At 43.4% G+C, this 11,333-nt stretch overlaps 1 protein-coding gene across 3 annotated transcripts in view; it reads right to left on the reverse strand.

Annotated features, from left to right (window-relative positions):
* Window positions 1-5,702, reverse strand: part of CNTROB (centrobin, centriole duplication and spindle assembly protein) — a 303,393-nt gene extending 297,691 nt beyond the window's left edge. For 2 of the 3 annotated variants that reach the window (XM_085636906.1, XM_085636903.1), the window contains exon 1: window positions 5,618-5,702. The gene's annotated coding sequence lies outside the window, so the exon portion shown is untranslated. Of the gene's footprint in view, window positions 1-4,667; window positions 5,505-5,617 lie in introns of those variants that run through there. The other variant, XM_085636904.1, reaches the window with a different exon arrangement.
* Window positions 5,703-11,333: the final 5,631 nt, after the last annotated feature.

An 11,333-nucleotide genomic window follows, 5' to 3' on the forward strand; every position in this document is an offset into this window, starting at 1 on the left:
CAAGCAGTGGAGGCAGGTCAACAAGGAGGCTCCAACAACAGCAAGGGTCCACAGGTTAGGCGATTCCTCGGTCGGCGTTTCACGATAATCACTTGCTCCAGCTCAGGTAGTCCCGTGGAAGGCCACCTTTTAGATAACACCACCTCAAGAGGATCATAAAGCTTATGACGACCTGTCAGCTCAGATATATATTTGCGAAATAGAACTATGGCCACAAGGAGGGGAGTGATCATTCTGGTACGTTAAACTAGGTGTCAGGTGCCACAGACGAGAGGAACCCAAACATTCAGAAGAGGAATCATGGTATACTGAGGAACATCAGTACAGGCCAGAGTGCTTGCAAGAGAGTCAAGGGTGCAGGGCAATCAATGGGCCATCTATCTACCTGTGTATGAAGGAGGCAAAAGAACAAATGTGGCGCATACTAGAAGTTGGCCAACATATGGGCCTGAACACACTAACACTAAAGGAGTACTCACAGCACTACTTCCCAACAACTCCGGACACACACTAATGTACACTAGACCACATTATACAGAACTCTTCAAATGCATCCAAAACACATCAAATAAGTCAACAGCTGGCTATCACCACACCCCAAAACACCCATTATTAACAAATGTGTTAACATAGATTCGAAGACACAGAAATGTATAAATTGAAGTTTAATCCAAATAAAAGGAAGCACCACCGGATACAGGACTTCAGGCTCCGGCTGGCTCCAAACAACTGCCAGTCTTGATTCACAGGACCAATCATATGTTCTATTCTATAACATACTGTTCGTGCCACGAATCAAGACTTTATACAATAACAAGCAACCAAACTCGTGCATGCAAGCGCGAGAAGAACATGTAAAATGCAAATGTAACGCATCTTTCCCATTTAATAAACAATAAAAAATCCAATTTATTTTACAAATTTGTTTCTGATAAATGAGACAAAATCCGACATCCAACCTGGTTTCTTTCTTTGATGTTTACCAAGTTCTTCAGTATTAATAATGTTATCAGAAGCATTGGTAAAACCAGGAGCAAGAACAGGGCATTCACTTGAGTCTTCATCATCAAAACTGTCAGTTTTTTTTTTTCCAATCTCAGAATTAGAAAAAACATTTGTGTCACCTTTGAGAACAGCAATTGTGCTGAAATTCCAAACCTTGTTATCATTCAGTCTGACTGAGTTTTTAAGGACTTCTTTAATTTCAAAAGGACCCATAAATTGGCTCTCACCTTTTTTTTTTAACTTTCCAAGGTTTCTTAACTTTAACTAGCATGCCAACTTTGACAATGGGATCATGTTTTCAACCTTTTTTGTCAACCCGTTCTTTATTGATAGCATGATTTTGAACAAGTCTTTCCTTAACAGCCATAAAATCAATATTAGACACAGTAGAAGGAGCCTACCATACAGGATTATATTTGGTTCTGGGAATTGTACCTCTTATAATTTCAAAAGGGGAAAAACCAGTCATGACATTAGTCGAGGTCCTGTGCATCCAAACTGTTTTGAAAATCTGTAATTCCCATTTATCATCGTCATTACTAACAATTTGAACTGCACTCTTGAGAACCCTATTAAATCGCTCAATGACACCATTGCCACTGGGATTGTATAGAGAGGCAGTACAATGAATTATACCTACTCTTTTAAAGTACGCTTTAGCCTTGTTAGAGAGAAATTGTACGCCATTATCAGTAATAAGACGAACTGGTATGCCCTCCTCAGATTAAGTTTCATCCAAAAAAGATAAAACAGCATCAGTATCTACTTTCTCTACAATTTTGATGACAGGCCATCTAGAGAATACATCAATAGCCGCAAGAATATACTTTGAATTTGGACCAACTGGTCCCATGATATCCATAGCAATGGTATGTCACAGATAATCAGGAATCACATGATCTCCCCAAATTAGATTTAAGAGTGACCAAAGTCTTGTCCACATTAGCACATGTGATGCAATTACTAACAATGCGTTCAATAAAAATGTCCATACCTGGCCACCAGAAACAATTTACTTTTTGCTTGGTTCTAACAATACCACCATGGCCTTCATGACCATGGGAAACAATACTGTGTCTGAGCTTACATGGGGGGAATAGCTCGGTCACCTCTCTTAAGCAAACCATCTACACACGAGAGCTCATTTCTTATTTCAAAAAAACATCTAAGATCAGAATTGATGTTCTTTTTATGTGGCCATCCCTTACAAATGTATTTTTCTACGTCCTTTAATAAGGGATCATTTTCAAATTCTTCACACCATACATTTTGGTCAATAGGTAAGGAATCCTCATCATGTACTAAAGCAATCTGGAAGTCATCCCACTCACTGGGAGTACTTTCTTTGAGCGGAAAAGGCATTCTAGACAGAAACTCTGCAGTTACACTTTCTTTGCCAGGCACATAAACAACAGTGTAAATAAAATCTTGAAGACGCATGGACATGCGCGCAATACGTGCAGAAGCTTTCAACATGCCCTCTGTGGTTAATAACCACACTAAAGGTTTATGGTCACTTCTAATTAAACATTCTTTGCCCCATACAAACACTTTAAAGTGCTCAAGAGCCCACACGCATGCCAATGTCTCTCTTTCTATTGTAGAATATTTCTCTTCTGCAGGTGTGAGTGCTCTTAACGCATGAGCAATGATGCATTCCTTGCCAGAACTGGACTTTTGAGCTAGATCTGCCCCTAAACCTTTTGAACTGGCATCAGTGGTAACAAGCATCAGTGGTAACAATGCATGAAAGTGATGTGTCAAAACCTGAAAGAGCAGTAGTTGCACAAATTGCTTTCTTGACATCCACAAATTCAGTTTCACAATCTTTAGACCAACAGAATTTGTTCTGGTTCTTAATTAATTGTCTAATATTAAAAGTACGACAAGAGAAATTTGGTCCATACCTTGAATAGAACTCAGTAACACCTAAAAAAGACCTTACATCATCCTTATATTTAGGATGGGGAGCAGATTGTATAGCCTCAACCAAATCAGTCTTGGGTTTAATTCCTTCTTCACACAGTTCATGTCCTAGATAGGTTACATATTTGACTCCAAATTTGCATTTGGAGTGTTTTATTGTCAAACCATGATCCGGCAGTACCTTAAGAACATTTTCTAATACTGACAAATGTTCTTGTGCATCGCCTCCAAACACAAGGATATCATCCTGAAAACAGATTGCGTTATTGCAATTTTTCAAAATGTCTTGCATGACACGTTGAAAAATAGCTGCGGCGGAGGCTAATCCGAAAGGCATTCTATTATACCTGAAGCACCCAAAAGGGGTGATAAATGCAGTGTAGTCTTTGCGGTTTTCGTGTAGCTCATACCTGAAGCACCCAAAAAGGGTGATAAATGCAGTGTAGTCTTTGCGGTTTTCGTGTAGCTCAATCTGGTGATAAACTGCAGATTAATCAATAGTTTATTTTTTTTTAGCTCCACCAACACTAGTTAACATTTCAGAAATGCGTGGTAGAAGACGATGAAAAAAAAAAAAATTCCATAAAGAAAATAATTCCAAGTAACGGGTTCCAGGAAAAGGTGCTTCCTTAATCGTCACCAATTGTTAAGATGGATTTGAAGACACAGAAATGTATGAATTGAAATTTAATCTAAATAAAAAAGGAAGCAACACCAGATACAGGACTTCAGGCTCCGGCTGGCTCCAAACAACTGCCAGTCTTGATTCACAGGACCAATCATATTTTATTCTATAACATACTGATTGTGCCACGAATCAAGACTTTATAAAATAACAAGCAACCAAACTCGTGCATGCAAGCACGAGAAGAACATGTAAAATGTAAATGTAACAAAATGATAGATCTACTTATCCAATTGCTGGACAACTAGTAGCTCTTGGGTCCCACAAGTCAATAAATAAGGCATGGACATTCTACTAAGGATCAGACAAACACAATACATGTAGAGGAGCTAGCTGACCCAGACTTCAGGATTATGAAATAATTATTTAAAAAATAGCAAAGAAGGAACCGTAACCAAGGCTAACAAAGGCATCTTCTAGCACACAAACCACAAGGTTTAACAGTCATCAATAAGATGCCTAAATATGAAAATTTTACTCAATAAAAGATAATGGTGAATCCAAACTAACAAGATATGATCTTTACCAGTTACGGTCTGTTCTTGTTGTCAGTTCTAGGACATGAGCAGTTACACCAGACATGCAACGGCTTGAGAGCCATGTTAGAAGAGCAACTTTTAACTTATTTACGTCTCTAGGTGTTTGCATCAGTCATTTATTGATAAAAATCACAGTCCAATGCCTTCAATAACAGTATGAAATGTTAGGAGTGGTTTCATCAAAACCACTGGGGCAGGCCTAGAACTGTTTCTTCACCATGCAACCTTAAGGCAATTTGGTAGCCACCAATGTGACGGCACTTACTGCAGACCAGTAGGTAAAACATTCAAACACTAGCGATGAACCATATTTCAGAAATCAACACACTGAGGTCTACACAAGGTGGGTCACAGTTACACCCATCGTTGGTATGAAAATACAGTAGTTTTAGTGTGCACTGGAGTTATAGTCAACATTAACCATGGTTTCCCTCTGTGAAGGGACGTGTGACACCAGATCAAACCCTGTCAGACTTCATAATCAGCCACGTAGGAATGTAACAATTGTATACCTTCACTGCACCTAAAGTCCAGGTCCAACTGTAGGGTCAAGCTCTCACGGAGAGGAGGCCAATGGAGCTGGATGCAACGGATTCGCCTGGTGCTTACAAGAGGATGCTGCCCTGTACCAACAGGGGATAATGCATATCACTGCAGTTGGCGACACACACAGGGGCAGCACGTGCCATCCACCATATGGCATAAAGTCTACCCCGGTAACCACTTCCTCTCCTCGCCTCCCATACATTCCCACTTCAGTTTATAGTTCACGGCCTCGTCCATTGGTGTTTTAACCCCATTACACTAACTTTCTCTCTTGACCTCCCTCCTTCACCTTCTCAATGGGTAACTATCTCTGGAATGGTCAGTATCTACTCACCCTCGCCACTCCTCTGCCTCCTGCATGCTACCCTTTCATATTACTCCCCATTTTTATTATCCTCTTATGGTCTTCCCCCCTCCCACCTATTTCACCACCACTTACACCCCTCGTTCTCCCAAATTCCCTTTTATGGCAGTCCTAAAAAACATATACCGTTTTTCATTTACTATTCACTTCACCCACACACCTCTCCTTAACACTAATTCTTCCCCCACCCCTTTTCATCTCCTCCCCAACAAGGCTCTGCACCCTGCTTTCCTCCAACGGCTACACCTGGGCTTCCTGTCTAGACCCTTACCAGCTCCCCCTTCTACTTTTCTTTTTTTCGTTCCGTAGTACATACATCTTCTTCGGCCCAACACTCACCGACCACCTATCCTATCTCCAAAGTCTTCTACCCAGAACCCCCCTCCCACTCTCGTTTCACTGTCCTATGGCTTTTTCTTGTGCTTTTTTGTCCAGTGTTGCCCCGTCCTGCCCGCTCCCCCCTTCAGTGCCCCCCACCCCGAGTGGTGCTCTGCCCCTTCCCCGCCTCTCACTACAGTTTAAACCCGCTCTAGCAACCGCGCTCTCTCGCACCTCGTCTCCAGGGGGAATTATCGCGTCGCTCTGACGTCACAAACCATACGTTTCGCCATCTTGGAGCGGTCGGAAGAAACTGGGCTAGATAGCGGCGGCGTCAAAAATAAGCCCAACTCCCTCTGAAATATATCATCAAACAAACCCCTGCCCATGGAACGACGAAGACAACTTCTTGTGTTCAATGTTGTAATGAGAAGACTTTAATTATGAGAATTAGTCATCTGAAATTAAATGGAAGTATCCAATGAACATCGCGGCTCGCACAAATTAGGTTGTCAAATGGAAGCTCAGAAACGAGAACGGGCATTGGCAATAGGACTGTCCTTGGCAAGCTAGTGCAACAGATTTTTTTAAATTATTTTTTTTACAAGCACAGCATAGAAAAACAAGCATTTGCAATGCAATAGGTCTCGCATTACTGAAAGTTTGAGCTACTGGCGTTGCATAATTATTTGCAACGTCAATAGCTCAAAATGTTAGTAATGAAAGACCTATTGCATTGCAAATGCTTGTTTTTGGGGGGGGGTACATTAGATTTTGCTGACAGCACATCCCCGTTTTCAGGTGCAAGCTAAAAAGGAGCTCAGCCGTGCCCCTGGTTGCCATCTCATGTGACACTAGCTAATGTTGAGCCACTGCACTTCAACTCAGGCCGCTATATGTGCACTGTATTTACACAGAAGGGTACTTAATGGCCCCCGCGCAACCCCAGGTAAAATTAAGAGTGGAAGGAATGCTTGAATGAACTAGCAGGCCACGTTTTATGGATTGAGCAAGTTGGGCAGCAGTGATTAAAAGTCTAATTTAACAACAAGAAAGCTCCTGCGATGGATGTTTATTTTATTTGTAACTGATGATCAGGTCCCTGCAGTGCAGCCTCGGAGCAGGTCAGATTTCCCAGGGGATCTGCGGCATCTCTGCAACCAAACACGAATCCTGCAGGGAGAAAGATTTATTGGAATCCCTGGTCTGCAAAGCAGCCACTTCCATAAAGCACCGGGAGCTGAGTGAATTCTCCTGAACCCCATTTTGAGACCCTCGTGAAAGGCGTTTGATTGTTGAAGTCCTCGGGCTCAGCTGGCGGCATCGGGGCCCTTCACGAGGGCTGCGCCGGCGATGGCCACTCTGCACTGTCGCCTGCACCAGCAGACCGCCGTTTTAGCGGCAGTCTTCTGCCACTAAAGCGGCGATAATTTTATCGCCTGTCTTGATAATATGCCCCTAACTTATTCATTCTCGTCTCAAATTTGGGAGGATTTTGCTCTGTGCAGGTTCATTGCCGATTTGCAGTGCAATAGGTCTCCCATTTACGCGAGTTTAAGCTATTGATATTGTAAATTACAATGCCTTTTATTTATGTTTTAAACACGAAAACCAAAATAAAAGGCATTGTCATTTGCAATGTCAATAGCTCAAACTCGCATAAATACGAGACCTATTGCATTGCAAATGCTTGGTTTTTTTTTGCTTTGTCTCCGAGAAAGGTGATCAATCTTTTCCTTGAACGTTGATGCTGCTAATCAGAAGACAGCCTTCTCTGGTAGGAAATTATAAAAACTTTTTGAGCTTATTTTGTCTAAAACGGATGATCGGGTTGTATTTTGCAAAATTAAAAAAATTGTGTGAGTTTTTAGTCCATGGAATGGCAGTACTTCAAAATGTTTGCAATCTAAAAGGAGTAAACAACAACTCCCTGAATGGGCACACACAAAAGAGATAAGCTACGTGAATGTGTGGGTGTCAAGACACTTCCCACAAATAGCTTTAGAGGTTGTATACTTGTAGCTGGTAACACAGCTGACTGTGCTAAAAACATAGCTCACTTGGTTACTGCATGTATTGCAGAGATCTATGTGTAACCTGCAAGTTACATGCTAGAAGTGGAATGCCAGTGAACGTGATAAACGCAAGCAATACTCGGATTACAATAAACAAACACAGAATGTCTTTTTTGGCCGCAGCGGGATTGCAGCATTGAAAACTTAGGTTGTTCTATAACCAAAATGACTCACGTTGCCGCACAAGGCACGCTCTTACCAAAAGTTGACGGAACCCTTTGCGTTGCGTATCGCTGCATTTGGGTGTTAAACTGGCGCTAAAGATGCAGTACGTGCTCAGACAGGGTTAACATGCAAGAAATCAGCAACACAGCGAAGCGATGCTACCACAATCCGCCTGTTGACCAAATCGTTTAGTCAACTCTGCTGCACAATATGTTCCTCCTGTGCCGCATAATTCCAGTGGTCCGGTCAGTAGGTAAACGTGACGTTCTATACGACTTTGAACCATGCAGGAAGTGGAAAAACCCACTTCATGTAAGCACCCCTAGTGCACTATTCCTGCTTCAGAAAGTTCATTTACCCCATTTCTGAGGTGAATGACCAGGGAACATGCGGCCGGGTTTGGGGCATAATCGCTTTGGGGTCTCTGAGGTTGAAATCGTAAGCAAGGAAACAGCGTTTTCTTTAGGGGAAAAGCTATTCTAGAACGAGAATTTTTTTTTACATGTTTGCAATAGTGTCTCAATTGGTTTCCTCTATTCGCTGGTTCAAATTCAAATTGTGTTATGTAACATGGACTACAACAAAATTGTTTCCCCTCCCCAGAAGCACACTGCCCCCCTTTCCCATCACTACAAACTCTCACGCTACGCTTGCCCCTCCTCGTCTTCAGAGCCCTGTTACCCAGTTTTTATGGGGACCACCGATTCACACGTGTCGCCCCAGGCTGGAGAGCTACAATAATTTCCCGTCTACGTTTTGGAGCCCAGCCTTCCTCCCTGGTTGATACCGTGCAGGTCCGGCCCATAAATCCCACATGTGCGTCCATAACCCTACATACCAACTCATTAGTTTTAACGAGGATAAAGCGGCCAGTCTGCATGCAGCCGGTCGGACCATTGTGTGTTAGACAGCAAGGCAACTCAGTGGGTTAAAAACGGTCTTAAGGACGCAGGTGCAGAGTCTGCAGGGCTGGCAAGCCTTCCATCCTTCCAAGGTCAAGCAGACGTGTTTGATAAGAACAGTATATAATTCCGAAGCACAGCGGTGTCAAACAGGCACAGAGGCCACTGCAATGAGCACGTCATTGCTGTGTTTTAAGTGCTTTGCTCTGCATAGACAACCTCTTCCATTTAAATTTCAAAGGTCGATAGGGTCGGGGCAGAGCAGTCACGGTGCGTGGGGAGGTTGATAAGGCCAGAGTAGAGCGCATTACAGGCCAATGGTACCAAACAAAATAAACAACATTTTATCAAATTAAAAAGTAAAATAGAATGGAAGCCATGGAGACGCATATAGTTTCAAGTAGGAAATCTTCAAACACAAATGAGAGAATAAACCAGCCAAAACCACGCCATGATTGCGTTTCTGTATGTTTGGGGTGAGTGACAGGCGCTTTGTGAGTTGGTGCAAGTGATCTTTACTGGGGGAGAGTAAAGGGGGCTTTGAGTGGATTTTTGAGGGCTTGAAAGACGCCAGAGTACCTACAACGGAGCCTCAAACCCGCCCCTATGCAAACATTAATGCGCGGCCCTAGCTAACAAGCTGTACGGAGTCTGCAGCAGAACTCAAACACAAAGGGAAGCTGGGGGGGGCTCCAAGAAGAAGGCCTGTTACTGTACCGAAATACTATGGGCCCTGCACTCATGCAGTACACACAGGGCCCTACCGAACAGTTGACGCCCTCGCCTACCTTGACATCTGTAACAGACAAGCACCTCCAATTACGGCATTGTTGCTGTGCGCAGAAGACAAGCGCTACAAGGCCTTACCATGGACAGAATAAGCGCTATATAAATCGCTGCAACATAAGAAACATGTACAGTATTTTACTCAATGGCCTGTGCGCAAATGGAGTGATCACTGCAAACCTGGACGGGATAAAGACCTGTGGGTTCTGCGGGCCCACCTGAGGCTTTTATCACTGACTACTTATCCACGCCCAAGCTGTACTTAAATCTCTCTTATCCACTAGAGCAATTTTTAATCAAAATTAATATTATTAACACTAAATATAAACATCGGAGTTTATAATCCAAGGCAAGGGTCCTATGGCCGCCGCACAGATGAAAGGCGGAGTTGGCCTCAGACACGTGAAACACAGATCACCGCGGCGGGGGTACAGCCTCCTTATGCACCTTCCCGTGTTTCCACCTTACAGTCTGCCATCACCAAAAAGAAGCCAGGCAGAAGGCTCTAATTTGTAAGCGTGAGCTAATGCCTGCTAGGCGAAACGAGTTTTTCATTGCGCATATTAGAATTTGAGTTGCGAGTAGGCGCTTTGATGGATTTATACTGTGGCTCAGGCTAAAGTTTAGGGCGGTTCATCGCAGCCGATACAGGCAGCCTCCCCCAAAGCAATCCGCCCCACAGCCAAACACAGGGCTGAAGCATTGGAGATCATAGCGTCAATCCTGCTTGTTCCCGTCTGCCTTATGCACGAAGGGGGTTACCCTAAGAGACGGCCTTCTGCCTTCAGAAGGGCTCCGGTTTGAAGCACCAGAGGAAGGAATTAAACACCAAAGCCGCATAAATCTCTTCCAGTTGAGAGATGTTTGATGGCTTCTTTGTTTTAGGCAGTGTTCATGTTCGGCAGCGCTGGGATCAGTCACCTCCCTGTCAGGCTCTCTCCTGACTGAACCTGTCAGCTGTTAACCTAGATACAGAAATTTGGATATAAAAAAAAAGGCAAAAAATCGTAAATAAATAAAAGGCTAACACTGTACCTCTGATTGCCCATCTTTGGAACCTTCTTCGGACATTCTTGTTGTTTTTTCGACCTAATTTGACATGGTTTTATTAGCGTTTGCTTCAATGCGTTTGCTTCAATAACAAAGCGAGGACGGAGAGGAGGGAGGCCACGCCCCCAACAACGACCGGCGCTTACATTTGTCGGCGGGGTCTGGCACGTCTGTCGGGGAGGGGTTAAAAACAGATGTCACACTGCAGCAATTAAGTGCGAGTGAAGCGGAGGAAAACTGTAGTTAGGCGCCGCTGCTTCGGGACTTCACGGAAGTTACCATAGGATCAACAGCCAACAGAAATCAAGAAAACAACAGCAATGCCAGACTTGAACCAATCACAAGGGGCAGGAGAAATTACACGGAGTTGAAGCCAATATAGAGATTACTTTAAGTCTCGCTGAGACAGTGCATGCAGTGCATGCACTGCTAACGCGAGACCTAATGAGAAAAAAGCCATTCTGCTACCAAAGCGTGGTGGCTGTATACTAGGAATACACACACGCAAGTGCGAGAGCGTTTTTATCAGAATTGTGGAAATGCTGGGTGATACAAATGTGTGGATCCCAACGGATTCCGGATCTTTTTTTCCACATAAATATGCTTAAAATGCATTTTTTTTTTTTTTACCAGAGTTTTAGGTTTGAGGAGCCCCTAAAGTAAGAAAACATTGTGGGAACCACACAAGGCACACAAATCTGGGTTTTTTTGGGTGGGGGCCAGGCCCGGCTCCAGGAACTTTTATTTGGGTGGGATAAGGGTGCAATCGGGTGGGCCACTGTGGGCCCGATTTGTCACTTATATGTCTAGCCAGGCCTGCTCTGGGCCGTCCTTTATCTATTCTTAGTCTTAAAAAGCCCAGTAAAATGCAATCTTTTCCAAATCTCTTTTTAAATGTTATCACTCTCAAAAAGTGTTTTTTCCACATAATGTCCCTTTGATGGGAAGAGGAGGTTTCTGAGGTGGAAGTAT

This window comes from Triturus cristatus, chromosome 12 (assembly GCF_964204655.1).
Source record: "Triturus cristatus chromosome 12, aTriCri1.1, whole genome shotgun sequence".
Lineage (NCBI taxonomy): Eukaryota > Metazoa > Chordata > Amphibia > Caudata > Salamandridae > Triturus > Triturus cristatus.